This window comes from Chiloscyllium plagiosum, unplaced genomic scaffold, assembly GCF_037043375.1.
Source record: "Chiloscyllium plagiosum isolate Xiang-an unplaced genomic scaffold, Cpla_swu_hap1 HiC_scaffold_45, whole genome shotgun sequence".
NCBI lineage: Eukaryota > Metazoa > Chordata > Chondrichthyes > Orectolobiformes > Hemiscylliidae > Chiloscyllium > Chiloscyllium plagiosum.
In genome coordinates, this window is record NW_028270183.1 from 66459794 (window position 1) to 66478919 (window position 19126).

The window sequence follows — 19126 nt, forward strand, 5'->3', positions numbered from 1 at the left end:
TGTATCTTTGAACACTTTGGTTGGTGCACGGATGTAGTGGAATCTCATGTTTTGAAATGGGCATCATTCATAGTATTTTCAGCTGCACTGATAAAGTTGTATCTGGCGCTTCCAGTAAAGTGCAGGCAGTTTTCACTCAGTAACTGACATGTGATCAAAGCAGGAGGACATATGTATCAGCGAAAGCAACAAGAATGCCCCACCAGCGTTAGCTTGCAATTCTGCATGTGGAACGAAGAGCTGGAACTCTATTAAACAGTGAAAACGACTATTACGGGGCTTGGACGCACGACTCTCTGATTAAACAACTCACATTGCACCGAACTGAGATATCCAGGGTTGGGACACGATGAATTAGATTGCTATTTCATTCTGAGCATAATTCACCTGGCACAGCAATTTGCAAAGATCCAGCTCATTCCTCCCAATCACAAATAACATAATTCACATCCTTCACTTTTGTTATTTCTTCAAAACATTACAATCTATTTAACACTGGTCCCGGCATTTAAGATTCGACCCGAATATTTTCATATGAAGTGATTTCCAGTCACTCTGGCTGACAGTAAATCAGTCGGAAAATTACCTTAGAAAACCCAATCATTTCTGTTTACAGTATTGGGAATTTCCCATCTGCTGACGAGACAGAGTACTCAAAATCAACATTTTCTTTGTTCTTCCTGCCTAAAACGTTACCACTTCTTATTTTCAAGACAGGAGTTTTGTTTATAACACGTTCCAAGAACGGTAACAACCTTCCAATCTCCTGAATCCGTTTCCAATTTAAAATGGAAGCTTTGTTCCTTTCCCACGGGAAGAGCAGTTAATGAGAAAGGAGTTTCCACGAGCTGTGTCCCAGGGTTTGGCAGGAAGCCCTGATTGAAGCTGCAGTGGCAGCTTTCAGTTGGCATCGGGGGATTGGAGAACATGGTGTCGTATTCTGCTGCGTGTACACGTCTTGCTCCCTGTGGACTCGGGGTGAATCATGGATGCGTTTTCGGAACAACACTGCCTTCCAGTCTCTGGCCATCTGCAATCTAAGGAAATAGAAACAGAGTTATTTGTTCAGTTCGAAGTCCTGGGCAATGTGAAAGATGGAACAGTTCTGATACAAAATTGGAGACTGGGAAAAAGGTTGGAGAGGAAGTAATAAAAGAGAAGCTGAATATAAAGTTGGAAGTCAGTCAATAAAAAGGAAGAGTGTGCAAAAGCAGGTGGAGATAGACATGGAAAAGAAGTGTCACTAGTCCCGAAATCTTAAATCGATTTATATTTCCAAGATGCTACCAGACCTGCTGAGATTTTCCAGTAATTTAATTTGTTGGTTTCGCAACAGAAGATGGCAGTGATCCTGGACCAAACAGCTCTCCCGTGCTCTGGGGATATTTGACTTACTGTGTCTATGTCCCACACTGAAACCTCACGATCCTGCCGCACTTCGACCCTCGTTACTGACAATATACTGTTCATTACGTTAAACACAAGAAGAACAATTGCAAAACGTTGAGGGAGAGTTCCCTTCGGTTTCCATCAGAACAATCTGAATCACTGAAAATTCGTTCAGGACCCATGCGATATTGATCCGTCTCTGTCAGACCCCAAGCAAGTGGCCATTCGCTTTCCGTGCCTTTGCAAACTTTGGGTGGTGCACGGTTGGTTTGGAACCTCACGTTTTGAAACGGACATCATTCATTGTATTTTCGGCTGCACTGATAAAGTTGTCTCTGGCGCCTCCAGTAAAGTGGAAACAGTGTTCACTCAGAAACCGACGTGTGATCAAAAACAGGTGGACAATGAAAGCAGCAAGCACATTCCCCTGCGATGGGTTGCAATACTGCACGTGGAATGAAGAGCCGGAATTGTATTAAGCAGTGAAAGCGCCCATTGTGAGGCTTGCACCCACCACCCTCAGATTAAGCATCTCACACTGCACCGACTGAGCTAACCAAGCACGGTGCACTGTGGATTAGTTTTGCTATTACATTGCGAGCATAATTCATCAGCAATTTGTTAGGATCCAGTTCATTCCTCCTTATCACAAAAATTTCATTCACACCTTTCACTTCAGTTATTCCTTCAAAGCATTACAATCTATTCAGCACTTGTCCCGGATTTAAGGTACAACCTTAATATCTTCATATTTTTACCCTCAGCTTTATGTCGCTGATGTAATTTCCAATCACTCTGATAGACAGTAAATCAGTCGGGAAATTACCTAAGGAAACCCAATCATTTCCGTTTACAGTATTGGGCATTTCCCATCTGCTGACGAGACAGAGTCGTCTCAATCAACACTTTATTTGTTCTTTCTACCTAAAACCTTTACCACTTCTTATTTTCAAGTCAGGAGTTTTGTTGATAACATGTTCCAAGAACTGGAGCAACATTCCAATGTCCTGAAGCCCTTTCCAATTTAAAGTGAAAGTTTTGCTCCTTTGACACGGAAAGAGCTGTTACTAAGGAAGGAGTTTCCACGAGTTGTTTCCCATGGCTTGGCAGAAAGTCGCTGATTGAAGCTGCAGTCGCCGCTTTCTGTTGGCATCGGGAGCTTGGAGAAAGTGATGTCGTATTCTGCTGCGTGTAAACGTCTCACTCCCTGCGGACATGGGGTGAATCATGGATGAGTTTTCCTGGTTCCAATGTCAATACATGGTTGGGGTAAATGCTTGTGCTGAAATATTTGAGGCTTATTCCCTGGGTGGGCTCGAACCATCAACATTTCAGCCAATTGTGCCGACCATTTGAGATACAGAAACTGGCAACGCAGATATCCAAAAGCAAAGTTATCGACGGGATATGAGGATACGTCGGACAGCCGGAACTTGCATTGTTTTCAGAGATAGTCGCTGATTTTATCACCGAGAGGGTAAGCTCACTGAGGAGCTGCAAACACTCAAATTAAAAGGCATCCACACATGCGCAGTTCTCTCACATACATCGCCACAAAGGAGCACACTTACGATGCTGGTATTTGAAGCCACGATTCGATAGAAACTGAAGCTTAAAATCCAGCATATTAGACCGCTCGACCACGGTACCACACACTCAGATTTGTTATGACTAGTCTTTCCGCATCGATTCACTTCAGGCACTTAGACCTCGCAAATTTTGTAATGAAATTGGCGTAATTTAAGAAGAAAGACCAAAGAAAATGTACAGACAAGGAACAGGCCCTTCATCTATTCAAGCCTGAGCCGATCCAAATCTACTGTTTAAACCTGTCACCCAATTCCTTTGCATCTGTATCCCTCTGCTCCCCACCTACTCATGCATCTGTCCAGACGCATCTTAAATGTATCTACCGTGATTACCGCTCCCGTCTCTGCTGGGAACGCGTTCCAGTCACCCATCACCCGCTGTGTCAAGTAGTTGCCACGTGTATCCCCCTTAAACTTTTCATCTCTCACCTTGAAAGCGTGACCTCTCGTTATTTAATCCTTCAACCTGGGAAATAAAACTTTTCTCTATCTACCCTGTCTGTACCCTTCATGATTTTGTAAACCTCAAAAAGGTCCTCCTCAAACTCTTTTTTTTCTAATGAAAACAAACCTAACCTACTCAACCTCTCTTCCTAGATTGCACCTTCCATACGAGGCTACATCCACTTAAACCTTTTACACGCCCTCTCCAAAGCGTCCACATCCTTTTGGTAATGTGGCGACCAGAAATTTACACAGTATTCTAAGTGTGGCCAGACCAATGTATTGTTCAATATTATCATGACTTGCCAGCTATTTTATTCAATACCCCATCCAATGAAGCCAAGCATACTATATGCCTGCTTGACCACTCTATCCACCTGTGCAGCAACCTTCAGTGTATAATGGACGTGCACTCACAGATCTCTCTGTCCATCAACTTTTTTTCCCAAAGCTCTTCCGTTCATTGTTTAACCTCATCTATAATTAGACTGACCAAAATGCGTCACCTCATATTTGTCTGTTTTGAACTCCAGCTGCCACTTTTCCGCCCAACTTTCCAGTATATCTATATGCTCCTGTATTCTTTAACAGTCACTTATACTTTCTGCTCGTCCAGAAATCTTCGTGTCATCTACAAACTTTCTGATCATTCCAACAGTGCTCTCTTCCAGATCATTTATGGATATCACAAACAACAGTGGTCACAACACTGACCCCTGTGGAGCACTACTGGTCATCTTTCTCCATTTCCAGAAACTCCATTCAACTGCCATTCTCTGTCTCCTATTGCTCAACTAATTCTTTATCCACCTGTCTAGAACGCCCTGCACACCATGTTACTTTACGTTCTGTATTTGGTTATCATGGGGAACCTTATCTAACTCCATACTGTAGTGCATGTATATGACATCAACAGCCTTTCCTTCATCTATCAACTTGGGCACTTCCCCGAAAAACTCTGTGCCTCTCACTGATATGCACGTTATTTTCTAAATATGAATAGATCCTATCCCTCAGTACCTTCTCCAGCAACTTTCCCAACACTGATGTTAGGCCCATTGTTCTGTAGTTATCCGGAATATCCCTACTATCCTTCTTGTACAGGGGACAATATGAGTAACGTTCCAGTCGGCCAGAACCTCACCTGTGATGAAGGATGCCTCGAAGATATCTGTCAGGGCCCCAGCTATTTCCTCTCTCATCTCACTCAGGAACCAGGGATAGATCCCATCCGTTCCTGGGGATTTGTCCACATTAATTACCCCTAGCCTGCCCAACACAGCTTCCCTATTTATGGCAACATGATCCAGACTAATCAAATGTTTTACTCTAGACTCAACATTCATCATGTTCCTCTCCTCAGTGAACACTGATGCAAAATAATCATTCAGAATCATACCCACTCTCTCAGCTTCGACATACAGCCTTCCTTCATTTTCCTTTAGTGGGCCAATCCTTTCTCTGGTTACCCGCTTGCTTCTTATATATGAATAATAGGCTTTAGGATTCTCCTTAATTGTGCCCACGCGAAGTTGTTTCATGACCCCTTTTAACCCCCTTGATTCCTCGTTTAAGACTTGTCCTACTCTTCCCATGTTCCTCCAGATACCATTATGTTCTTGGCTGCCGAGGCGTTATGTATGCTTCCCTGTTCCTCTTGGCGAGTCGTACAATTGTCCTGTCATCAACTGTTCACGAATATTGCCTTCCAAATCCTTTGCCTTCAACGGTACATGCCTATCCTGCATTATATTTAACCTATCTTTGAAAGCCTGCCACATATGAACTGTGGACTTTCCTACAATAGCTGTGTCCAATCCACATTTCCGACCTCCTGCATAATTTTGATATATTTAGCTTTGGCCCAGTTTAGTACTCTTTCCTCAGGACCACTCTCATCTTTGTAAATGAGTATTCTAAAACTTACAGAATATTGGACACTTCCCAAAGAAATCACCCACGGCAACTGCTATCACCAGCCCTGGCTTATTGCCCAATATCAGTTCCAATATGGCCTATTCCCTCATCGGACTATTGATATGCCGCTCCAGAAAACTCACCTAGAGGCTTCTTACAAATGGTATCCCATCCAGACCTCTAACGACAAGAGTATCCCGGTCAATGTTGGGAAAACTCCAATCAACACTAAATTATTGCCTCTACGTCTTTCCATGGTCTGTTTAACTATTAACTGTATTACAGCCCCAAAAATCTAACCTCACCCTTCTTATTTCACTGCTCCATCCATAGTGTCTCACGACCCAAGCCCTACATTGTGTCCTCCTTTCGCACAACCATGATATCATCCCTGACCAGCAATGCAACTCCTTCCCCTTTTACTTCCCTCCCTGTCCCGTCTGAAGCGTCTATATCCTAGAACAATTGGTTGCCAACCATGCCCTTCCTTCAACTAAATCTCTGTGATCGCAATAACGTCATATTCCCAGGCACCAACCTATGCCCGAAGTTCATCTGTCTATACTCCATGCATTAAAGTAGATGCATTTCAGGCCACCAGTTCTTTTGCATTCATCTGCTCTCTGCTCACCCTTCCCTTTTGTAATGTTATCTTCCAGATTCTGAGCGTTTCCAGTTTCCACCACACTGCCGACTTGTTTAATCTTGTTGTTCCCAGCCCCCTGCCACATTAGTATTAAACGTCCCCAACAGCAGTAGCAAAACCTCCCGAAAATACATTCGTTCCCGTCTGGTTCAGATGTAGATCGTCAATTTTCTTATAGTCCCACATTCCCCAGAACTGTTCGCAAAATCCAACAAATCTGAAACCCGCCCTGCAGCACAATTCCTAAAGTCACGTGTTCATCGTGCCTTTTATTATTCATTTCTACGCTGGTAGTCACATGGCACCGGCAGTAATCATGAGATTACTGCCTTTGAGGTCCTCCTCTTTAATTTCTCTCCGAGCTCCCTGAATTTTCCCTGAAGGTTCTCGTCTCGTTTTTTTTTCGTTGGTGCCTGTATGCACCAAGACAACTGGCTGTTCACAATCCCCTTTTCGAATGCTCTTCAGCCGATGGGCGACATCCCTGACTTGAGCACCTGGGAGGCAACATAACTCTCCAGAATTGCTGATGCTCCACAGTGAGTCCACCCGCAGTTCCAGAGTGACCACGCGGTCAAACAAGTGCTGCAGCTGTACACACTTCTTGCAAGTGTAAGTTTAGAAAACCTTTCCAAGGATTTGCAAGGTTTGCACTGCTTGGACATGAGAACGAAACTGAATAAGCTTCGTCCGATTCCCAGGAGCTTCAGGGCTTAGATATGGCCTCACAGAAGCAGATAAAATAATGAGGAAGACAGACAGAGGAAATAGTCAGGGAGCACTTTTTCACAAGACACGCGAGTTCAAATCTACATAACAAACGTTTAATGTGAGAGATGAAAAATTTTAAAAGGGATGTGAAGGACACATGTTTTTCACACAGAACATTTGTGTGGGTGGAATGAATTGCCACATTTAGTGGCAGAGTCTGGTGCACACACAATATTTCAAAGGCATCTGAATGGGTTTATAGACAGGAAGACCTCGGAGAGATACGGCACAAATTTGGCAGATATGTATGGATTAATTTTGGTTATCTATTCAGCAAAGGCAAGTTGGATCGCGGGATTTGTTTCCATGCTCGACAACTTTGAGATGCTCCAGTCACCGGCAACGGTTTGAATACACCATTTGCAAAAAACGTATGATGTTTGTTACTCAGTCAGCGAGTTTGGCTATTTTGTTTGGAGGGTGGATGGGCCCAACCGATCCAGAGCTGAAGGTTTTCCGGATATTTGCTTCCAATGACCATTCTTCTTGACACTTTCCCAAGTTTGCCATCAAAGATTTTGGCGAAAGAAAAATACCTCCCATATCGCATTACCCACTTTGCTCTCCAGCGAATCCAAAAACTGACAGCTCTTAATGTGGAACTGAGTCAGAACTGAAAAGGCAGTACCGTGACACACCGAAGCTTAAGTGCTGTCTGTGATGCACTGTGAATCGTCTCTGATATAAACTGTTCACACAAATAACGCGCGAGGCAATTCCAAACCTACTGGAGATTTAGTTTATTGCCAAGTCCCAGAAAGTACTCAAGTATCATAAAACAAAACAGAACAACAACGAACCATTAAAAGTGAACATTTCCAATTATATCCGTGATTAAATTAGGCTATCAATGCCCTGGTGCCCCCATCTGATCGAGAGAGCCAATCACCTTTCTCCCTCGCCAGGACAGTAATGAAGGAAATGAAAGTATAGCAACGTTTCACATCGCGATTGCCCACCTTTTCGCCACAGCATCAAAAAAACAGCGAACAGATTCAATGCAGGATCTTCTTTAGAAATAACGGTGAAATAACTATGTCTATGCACTTTCAGAGTAAACGGGGAACAACACAAGTTGTCTGGAATATGAATAACCAACATAGACTACTTGGGTCCCAGATACTACTGATGCACAGATATTCACATGAAAAGGTTTCTTGGGTGATTGCCCTACACCTAGAAATCATCTGGCTGCCATCTGTTTGCCCTGTCACATTAAACCTTTGCTGCTCTAATCGAATTTCTAATTCTTGTCATTTTCCGTGTTGCTACTAGGGATAGCTGGTCATTGCAACTCGTGACTGCCACACAAATTCTTTGCCAAAATTGGATAGTCCCGCAACGTGAATCGCAGTATACGAACTTCGCAATGAGGATATGCCACGTGGCAAGTTACAAAGCACGCTTCTATTTATTAAAGTAAGTTTCTGGGAACTGACAACCAGATTCCTCCTTACACTCGGAATTATGACAACACATAAACCAACAGCCTCTCTCAGAGACAAGTGACCAATGCCCATCTTGTGCCAGACAAACGTAGTTGACAAGATTGCACCCAGGGACTGCACAGAAAACTATAGAGGAGAAGCAGACAGACGACCATCGAGCTGCATTCATGCAGTTCAGTTACCCTGTAAACCCCATGTACAGCTGTTCCTTGTAGGTACACACAGGGCACTGAGTGTCTCTGACTCCGGGACTTGGGACTCGGATTATTTGACTGCAGCTCTGGTTACTTCCTTGTGCGAGGTAACTCTCGATGGAACATATGTAAAACACGATAGCGCATTGAGAAATACGTCCAAAATAGTATCCAAAGAGACGTATTTCTGTTGTGTTTCTGGTCCTGTTCCTGACATGATATCCAGCATTGTACTTATTGTGTGCTTCCTGACGGTTCGGTGCATGGTTTCGTGATCGCATCGTGTGCATTAATCTGCGTTTTAGCTGCAATTACGTGCGTTTGAAACTCAGGACCACCTGCCTCTCTTCTGTTTTCTTCTTCTCATGCGCAATTGCAACACAGTAAACGATCAATTAATATTGGAACATGACATACACAGGCGTGTAAAAAGCCCAGTTTCCGTGGCAATTATGCAATGGTTAGAGATTACTTTGATTCAGGAGATAAGGATGGAAAATGTGTTTGGGTAGAGATGAGGAACATTGAGGAAAGAGGAAACCAGCCGGTGTAGTTAACAAGAACACGAACATTAACCACAGTGTAAAAAAAACGAACAGGAAAAATACCGCCTGTGAATGATAAAAGAAGGCAAGAATTATGGGAGAGATTAATTCCCCTTCTTCCACTCCCGTTTGAATTGTAAAGAAACTTTGATGAAAAACAATCGAAAAGTCATATATGCCCCATCGAACAACGTGCGCCATACCTTGGCCATTGATTACTGTAGATTAGAGTACTTACAATGTGGAAACAGGGCCTTTGGCCCAGCAATTCCGACCCGACCCAGCCCAAATGCATTCCTCTCCATTCATCCCGTCAATTTAGCATGGCCATTTCACCTAACCGGTACATTTTTGGACTGTGGGAGAAAACCAGAGCAGGTGCATGTCGCCACGGGGAGAATGTGCAAACTCCACACATTCAGTTGCTTGAGGCGGGAATTGACCCTGACTCTGTGGCATTGTGAAACAGCAGCGCTCACGATGGTGTCAGCGTTAGATGGGATTTATTTGTCGTCTTTTATTGGGAAAAATCTCTTTCATTGTGAGCATCTGGAAAGACCAGTTCCTTCGCCAGAAAAAGAAATGAATATGTCACTAACCTTTGATTGTTTCATGTCCAAGAACACTCAGATCAATAGCTCCCTTGATTGCCTCTGCTCGTCATGTTTGCAAAGAGATCGAGCAAATTGCCAAGTGTTATTTTCCTTTCAATCAATACTTTTGACTCAGTTTGGCTGCAAATATCTTTTCCTAACTTTGTGTTTTTTTTTTCTTTTACATTGGTGTCTCGCACCTTACAATTGACAGCAGAGGTGGGAGAGGAGATGGAAGCATTTAGCCCATCAAGTCAGCAACAGCTTTCAATGAGATCACGGCTGATTTGGTTAATGCTCAACTCTGCTTTTTAGTCAGTACTCATGGCCGAGTGGTTAAGGTGATAGGTTAAAAATCCATTGGGGTTTCCCCGGGTCCGTCCGAATCCTGCTGACTACGTTATGAATGATTTGCTGCTGAGCGAATTTTCGCTCAAATTTCATAAAACCTATTTTGCAAACGAGGACGGTAATTTAATTACACTTTGGATCTCGAGTTCTTCATCAGAAAAGTTCCATACTTAAAACATTATCTCTGTTAAAACGAAAATTGTTTGGGCAACGGAGCAAGACTGGCAAGAGACACGTCGACTTTCCTGCTCCTCGGATGCTGCCTGACCTGCTGTGCTTTTCCAGCATCACTCTGATCTAAAGTCAGGTTTCCAGCATCTACAGTCCTCACTTTTGCCTAGTTTCTTCAGTGTCGCTGGTTCCCAATTCAAGAACTCCATCTCTAGCGGTTTCATGTTTGTACCTCCGTGCTGAGGAGTTGAAGAGTGAAGAAAAGTAACTCACCCCCGACATCTCTGGGGTAATTAGGGACTGAAAATGAATCGTGTCACATTGAAAGATATCCAGATGCGAATTAATCTCTGTCTTTTATTGGGAACCATCTCTTTCATTGTAACTATCAGGAAAGACCATTTCGTTCGCCAGAAAAAGAAATGAATATGTCACTAACCTTTGTTTGCTTCAGGTCCAAGAATACTCAGATCAATAGCTCCCTTGCTGACCACTGCTGGTCATGTTCGCAAAGAGATCTAGCAAATTGCCAAGTGTGATTTTTCTTTCAATAAATAATTTTGACTCAGTTTGGCTGCAAATATCTTTTCCTACCTTTGTCCTTTTCTTCTTTTACATTGGTGCCTCGCACCTTACAAATGACAGCAAAGGTATGAAAGGAGATGGAAGCATTTCGCTCATCAAGTCAACGGTAGCTTTCAATGCGATCACGGCTGATTTGGTCAATGCTCAACGCGCCTGAGCTGTCTGTAGTCATGCCCGAGTGGTTAAGGCGATGGATTAGAAATCCATTGCGGTTTCCCCACGTAGTTTTGAATCCTGCTGACTACGTTATGAAAGCTTTCGTGCTGGTACAATTTTCGCTCAAAGTTCAGAAAACCTATTTTGCAAACCAGGCCTGTAATTTGATTAGACTTGGGAAACTCGAGTTCTTCATCAGAAATGTTTCATATTTAAAACATGATCTCTGTTTCTCTTTCCAGATACACTGCTCGACACATCGGGTTTCTGCAGTTGTTATTGGACGTCCTGAGCAGAAGTGCTGCTTTTCATTAGATTCCTTTCCTCCCTGTCCACTGTTCTCTGACTCGGGTCAGTGGCAACACTTCCTCCTGCTCGTCAAAGTGCTCATTCCCCACCGCTCCCTCTCCCATCATTACAAACAACCGCAGGAAATTGCCACTTAACCAACTTTGTTCCAAAATGAAACTCACCAGCCTCGGGAATCTCTCCACCAAACGGGACTTCTCATCCCTGGACATGGTGCAAGCCAGAGGATTGTGAAGAGATACTGTGAAAATATTGTCAGTTGGCAGTTTGAAAAATTTTTTAGGAAGCAAACCATATAATGTAGGCTCCAGCCTTGGAAATCTTGATAAACTCTTTGGGAAATGGAATCAGAGGAGGATGAAGAAGTGTGAACTGTAGAACCAAGTAGAGGACGGGACATGGACTCTGAAGTTCTCGGGACAGGAACTGATCTGAGACATTGAAAGAATTCTCGCTCACGTACGTGAGGAATGCAAACTTCACCTGGACTCTGTGACAATGAAAAGCTCTGGAACACTCAAGACAATATCCAAATATTGACTGGGATCACTACAGTACGAGTACTATAGATGGGTCAGTTTTTGCCCAGTGTATGCAGGAGGGCTTCCTGACACAGTACGTAGACATGCCTTCAAGGGACGAAGCCACTTTCGATTTAGTACTGGGTAACGAGCATGGCCAGGTTTTAGAAACGGAAGTAGGTGAGCATTTTGGAGACAGCGATCACAATTCTCTCAGGTTTATTTTCGTGATTGAAAGGGATAGGAGTACTCCACGGAGCAAGAGTTACAGCTGGTGGAAGAGAAATTACGATGCAATGAGGTAAGATTTAGGAAGCGTAGAATGGGGTAGGAAACTGCAGGGTGTGAGCACATTAAAATGTGGAGCTTATTCAAGGAAAAGCTCCTGCATGTCCGAGATAAGTATGCACCTGTCAGGCAGGGAGGAAGATATAGAACGCGTGGGCCGTGGTTTACTAAGGAATTGGAATCCCTGGTCAAGAAGAATAAGAAGTCTTATGTTAGGACAAAATGTGAAAACTCAGAGCGCTCGAGGGTTCCAACGATATCAGGAAAGACCTAAAAAGAGAGCCGAGAAGTGCCAGGAGGAGACATGAGAAGTTGTTGGCACATAGGTTCAGGGTTAACCCTAAGGCTTTCCATAGGTATGTCAGGAATAAAAGAATGACGAGAGTTAAATTTGGGACAATCAAGGATAATAGTGGGAAGTTGTGTGTGGAGTCAGAGGAGATAGGGGAAGCACTAAATAAATATTTTTCGACAGTGTTCGCTATAGAAAATGAAAATGTTGGCGAGGAAGATGCAGAGCTTCTTGCGTCTAGACGAGAAGAGATTGAGGTTCACAAGGAAGTGATATTAGAAATACTGCAGAGTGTGAAAATGGATAAGTCAGCTGGGCCGGATGGGAGCTATCTGATGTTGTTTAGCAAATGCACTGTAGGAAGGTACAAATCAAGCTGATGCTAACAACGGCTCGTTATGAGCCGCTAATTTGCAGTGAAGTGGCGGCGCCAATAAAAGGTGTCACGCATCTCGTCTAATTCCACATCCTGAGCTCGAAATGACCAGAGGTTTCTCGCTGAGTATCTGCAAGGTCTTGCTTGGACGACAACATGACACTTTTTCACTGGAGTGGATCATGAAATCGCGTCGTGACTGTGAATAAAACGATGGAAACTTCCAGCAGAGAAGGAGGCGACTCTGAAGCAGGCAGCTGAGGACAAATGTTTCTCCTTTGCCAGTGAAAGGCACTGCTTCACAAATTGGAAACTTCGAAGTGAAGCACTGTTGGTGATTATCTTCGGTGCTTGTTCACCTTTTTAATTCTGATTCCGTGAAAGTCCATGGAATTACATATCGACATTCTGCCAACGATTGGCTTGTCTCTTGGGCCAGTGGCGTAATGGATAACGCGTCTGACTTCGGATCAGAAGATTGTAGGTTCGAGTCCTACCTGGCTCGAGGGGAATGTTTTGCTTTAAACGTGGTCTGCGTTGACGCTCTCGGGACGTCGCCTCTGTGCTTCCGCATGGAAAGCTTGCATTTGTCCTGTTGCCCATTTCAAATTCCAGCTCTCCACAATGGACACCTTCGACATTTTGGGGGTATCTTCTGGTGTGTCTCCCTCTGTGGGTGAAAATGTGCATGAGTTCCTCAAAAGAGTTACATTTCGTTCTGGAAGTGTCATACTTCTGCCCCATTGTTGTGCCATGTAAGAACATAGGATAACCTCATTGACATTTGACCTCGAAACATTAGAACTCACGAGACTTTGGGCCAAAGTTCGAAACTGCGACTAGAATAGATGGCTCTCCAATTAGTCGCAATGCACACGGGCGGAATGGCCTTTTCCCACTTTGGAAATCTTTGAAGACAAGTTGAAAAAAATCTTCAACGAAAATGTTCAGAAAGGGTGTTTTATTTACACCAAATACGATAGTATCTATCGCATTGTCTTGTTATTTACTTGTGAGGATTCGGTATTCTCAGCACCGTGGCCCGGATCGTATTCCCGCTCATGGAATGGCTGTATTGTTCAGCAAACATATCGGTGTACCAGTACTTGTGCCGATTTTCCGATGCTGGCAGGTCATTGGTTTTGTCCAAAACATTATGAAGGTTAACATAAAATAAATAGCTGCAGGTGCTGGAAATCTGAGCCAATAACGAAAATTGCTTGTGCAACGGAGCAACAGAAACGTTGACTTTCCTGCTCCTCGGATGCTGCCTGACCTACTGTGCTTTTCCAGCATCACTCTGATCTAAAGTCAGGTTTCCAGCATCTACAGCCCTCACATTTGCCTAGTTTCTTCAGTGTCTCTGGTTCCCAATTCAAGAACTCCATCTCTAGCGGTTTCATGTTTGTACCTCCGTGCTGAGGAGTTGAAGAGTGAAGAAAAGTAACTCACCCCCTCCATCTCTGTGGTAATTAGGGACTGAAAATGAATTGTGTCACATTGAAATATATCTAGATGCGAATTAATCTCTGTCTTTTATTGGGAACCATCTCTTTCATTGTAACCATCAGGAAAGACCATTTCGTTCGCCAGAAAAAGAAATGATATGTCACTAACCTTTGTTTGTTTCAGGTCCAAGAATACTCAGATCAATAGCTCCCTTGCTTACCTCTGCTGGTCATGTTCGCAAAGAGATATGGCAAATTGCCAATGTGATTTTCCTTTCAATAAATAATTTTGACTCAGTTTGCCTGCAAATGTCTTTTCCTACCTTTGTGCTTTTCTTCTTTTACATTGGTGCCTCGCACCTTACAAATGACAGCAAAGGTATGAAAGGAGATGGGAGCATTTAGCTCATGAAGTCAACGGCAGCTTTCAATGAGATCACGGCTGATTTGGTCAATGCTCAACCTCGAACGGCGGTCTGTACTCATGGCCGGTTGGTTAAGGCGGTCAAGCAGGTATCCATTTGGGTTTCCCCACGTAGATTCGAATCCTGCTACCGACGTTATGAATGCTTTCCTGCTGGTGCAATTTTGCGCTCAAAGTTCAGAAAACCTATTTTGCAAACCAGGCCTGTAATTTGATTAGACTTGGGAAACTCGAGTTCTTCATCAGAACTGTTCCATATTTAAAACATGATCTCTGTTTCTCTTTCCAGATACACTGCTCGACACATCGGGTTTCTGCAGTTGTTATTGGACGTCCTGAGCAGAAGTGCTGCTTTTCATTAGATTCCTTTCATCCTGTCTCTGACTCTGGTGAGTGGCAACACTTCCTCCTGCTCGTCAAAGTGCTCATTCCCCACCGCTCCCTCTCCCATCATTACAAACAACCGCAGGAAATTGCCACTTAACCATCTTTGTTCCAAAATGAAACTCACCAGCCTCGGGAATCTCTCCACCAAACGGGACTTCTCATCCCTGGACATGGTGCAAGCCAGTGGATTGTGAAGAGATACTGTGAAAATATTGTCAGTTGACAGTTGGAAAAATGTTTGGGAAGCAAACCATATAATTTAAGCTCCAGCTTTGTAAATCTTGAGAAACTGTTTAGCAAATGGAATCAGAGGAGAATGAAGAAGTGTGAACTGTCGGACCGAGTAGAGGACGGGACATTGACGCTGATGTTCTCGGGATAGGAACTGATCTGAGACATTGAAAGAATTCTCGCCTGACTACTGCTGCTTTTCCCTGAACCGTCATTCCACTGAACAGTATTCAAAACGGTGTATTTGTTTTTGATGGGAATGGCCACAGGGGATTCCTGCACTCCCTGCCTACTCCATTCGCCATTCCAGGTCGTCGCCCACCTCATTTCTGTCTTGAAAACAGCAGGAAGCAAGGACTTCCTGTTGGATTAATGTTTCTTAATTGAAATGCAACAGGACTGACAGGTAAACCTGATGAACTCATGGCATGGATCTTAACGTGGGACTGGGATATTTCAGTCATGATTTTTGCGGTTCTCGGGTGTGACCACAACAAGAAAGCTCTTAATTATGAAGTTCTCAGCATCTCGGATGATCCTGAATGCATTCAGCTCCAGCTCCCGAACACGGTCTCCCAGGAGTTGCAGCTGGGTTCACTTTCCACACGTGTAGTCTTCAGGGACAGTGGAAATTTACCTGAGGTCCCACATTCCGTAGGAGGAACGTGCAACTGTCCTAATTGCTATCACCACTGCTGCAAAACTAAAGTTGAAAGGACTTTACTTGAGCTTACCTGTAGTTTTTGCTGAGCTTCCGATTTCCAAAGCCTCTTGAGCCAAACATTACTACTTACTCTGCTACCAATAGCATGTGTCTCTCTCTCCCCCTTCACATTTAATTTTGGTTAGAGAAGGAGGGAGACACTGCAGTGATGTAGCACTTCGTCATTAGGCACTCCTTAACACCTGGCCACTGACTACCTGCTCCCCAGCCAAGGTCACTGCTTGGCCCTGGACGGTGTCTTACTGAGCTCTTCCTTTTGGTAGTGCTGACTGCGCTGATGCTAATCTTCATCCCGACAGCCATTCGCATTGTCACAGTTCCTTGGTACTTTTTGTCTTATAGTCCTGCATTTTTGAATTCCATGAATCTGTCGACTGCATTCCAAACTGTGTCTCACTCCATAGCGAGAGAGGTTCATGTTCCAGTGAATACAAGGCTATTGTAAAAATGATACAATTCTACATAGAAACAATAGTATGTCGCTGCACTCACTGAATCTGTTTTTCCACTCAATTAGTTGAGATTTATTTTGGAATTCCCCCATTCCACTTATCTGCATTTTCCCCATAAACCTTGTATAAAAATCAGTCTGCCTCTACCCTGAATATATTTAATGAGCCAGCCTCAACAGCCCACAGAATTTTCTGCATTTTTCCCCTCTCACTGATGTTAGACATGGTGGTATTTAACTCCATACGGTATTCTTAGCACTCTGAAGGTTGTACCAATATTCGGTATTATCCTGTCCTATCACACCTTCTCTCTGGCCAGAGGCAAAACAAAAATGAAAGGTTAAGAGACTGTAATCTCCTCACTCATCATTCGCGTCAGCCTAAGGTACAGCTCATCCAGATCTGTGAATGTGCCCACTCTCTATCCCGCTTAAACTTACAATTCTTCGTCAGCTTCTGTATCAATTCACTCAAGGATCACACGGTCTCTGAATTCAGGAACTCTTTCTTCAATCTAAAGACCGAAAGAAAGTCCGTGTTTAACATATTCTCTGGCTCCGTGTATTAGGGCCCCTTGGTTCCTAACACTCCCCTGTCTCTCCCACGTTATCCTCTTCCCCTTAATAAACCGAAAGAATGTCTTTACATTCTTGCTAATCTTACCCTCTAATGTTTTAATTCCCCGCCTCCACTTCTGCTCTTCTACTGACTTTTTAATTTACCCTCCACTTTCTATGTTCTTTTCGGACCTGCATTGACCTACTCACTTTGTAACAGCTTTAGGCTTCTCTATCCATTTTAATTCCGTTCCAAATTTGCGACGACATCTCCAGGTTCTCTTGGCTTGTTTTCCTAAATTTTATCTGGGGTGTAACATGCTGGTCCGACACTGTCGTCAATTCCATTTTGACCAAGTGATCCCCCAACCCCCCGCCCCACGCTGTTCTGCTACAGTTTCACCCAGAAGCAACTGCACTTTGGTCAGATCCTGTCATATTTTTTCATAAAATCGGTCTCCCAAATCTAAAAAGCTCTTATTTTTCAAACATTTTTGTGTCTTTTCCTTAGCAAACTCAAAACATACGAGTCATGGCCACTGGTCCTTTCATGCTCTCCCAATTGATATAAGAAGCTCTGTGGAATAATTTTCATGGCATCCGTCCCCTCTAAAAATTTATCACTGCCCGAATGAATGTTTGGAATCAAAATGCCTGAATATAATGATCCTATTGTTAATGATCCTATTGACAAACCTCAGGAAATTGGTTTTATATCAGTTCCTGTACTTTATTTTATCTGGGAGTCTACAATATATCCCCAGCGGTGTTTCTGTCATGGTTATGATCCTGAGTCTAACCACCAAGCCTCAATATAAGATCCTTCTTACTGCAGTAACTGACTCCATAAATAATAATGCAAAAACACTTCCACTTTTACCACCTCTCCTGCCGTGCCTATAGATCTTGTGCCACTGGATATTGAGGTGTCAGCCCTGAGCTCCCTCAAACACATCCCTGTGATGGCAAAAATGTCACACTTCCCCATTTCACCTTGTTCCCTCATCATATCTGTCTGTCGGACAATATTCCCAGCATTGAGGTAAAGGACATCCAGCCTGTAATATAAAACCTGGAATACTCTATAATACGGAGTTCTTCAGTCATTCATTGTTTGTTCTCAAGGTGCCCCATTCACGAACAAAACTGTTAATCTGGGAATGAATGAATATTTGTTGAATTGTAATTTCTCTTTTAATAAATATATTAATCAAATGCAACATTCCAGAACTAACCAGTCAGCTCCACATGCAATGAGTGTCTGCTGATTAATTCCCTGTCCAGTGTGCAGATGGGACAGCTCTAATTAATGGAGAAAGTGAGATCTGCAGGTACGAGGGATCAGAATCGAAACGTGTGGCTCTGGTAAAGCACAACCAGTTGGGCAGCATCTGGGGAACAGGAGAGTCAAAGATTTGGGCATCAGCCCATCATCAGGAAGGCATTGATGCCTTCCCATGTTTTTCATTTCATGATTGACAGGACATTGGGAATCATACGTGTTCCAGAAGGCAGCACTGTATATAGTCTGGAAAGCAGTCAATCATTTGTTTGGAGAGGGCGTAGACATTTTGAGGTGAAGTACTGATTGATTCAAGTACAAAAACAAGAATTGATAAAGCCCTTAGGCCCGACGGACAAAACCCGAGTTTACTACAGGAAGACAGGGAAGAGATTCCTGCGCCTTTCGTGATGATCTTTACATCCTCACTGTCAACTGGAGTAGTGCTATATGATTGGAGGGCGGTAAATGTTACTCCATGTTCAAGGAAAGTACTAGGGATTATCCTAAGATATACAGACCAGTCAGACTTAAACCCGTATTGGGCAAAGTATTGGAGAGGTTTCTGAGAGACTTAATTTATGATTACTTGAAAAATCATAGTTTGATTAGAAATAGTCAGCATGGCTTTGAGAGGGGCAGATCATGCCTCACAAAACTTATTAAAATCTTTTAGGATGGGATCAAGCACATTGAAGAAGGTGGAGCAATGGATGTAGAGTGCATGGATTTTAACAAAGCGTTTGATGATATTCCTCAAGACAGGTTCATTCAGAAAGGAAGGAGAGATGGGATACAAGGAAACCGGTCTGTTTTGATACAGAACTGGCTGGCACATAGAAGACAGAAATTGGTGGTAAATGGGAAGTATACAGTCTGGAGCTCAATGATCAGTGGTGTTCCATTAGGATCAGTTCTGAGACCTTTGATGTTTATTATTTTTATGACTGACTTGGATGCGGAAGTGGAAGGTTAGGTTAGTAAGTCTGTCGATGTAAGAAAGATTGTTGAAGTTGTGGATTGTGTGGAGGGCAGT

General features: G+C 43.4%; 1 long non-coding RNA gene and 1 other non-coding gene across 2 annotated transcripts in view; both read left to right on the plus strand.

Moving 5' to 3' along the window:
- LOC122552421 (uncharacterized) overlaps positions 1–19126 on the plus strand; it is a 754662-nt gene that overhangs the window by 447406 nt on the left and 288130 nt on the right. The window lies entirely within an intron of this gene.
- On the plus strand, positions 13018–13090 carry trnar-ucg (transfer RNA arginine (anticodon UCG)). Its single transcript has one exon. It is a non-coding gene; the product is annotated as a tRNA-Arg (tRNA).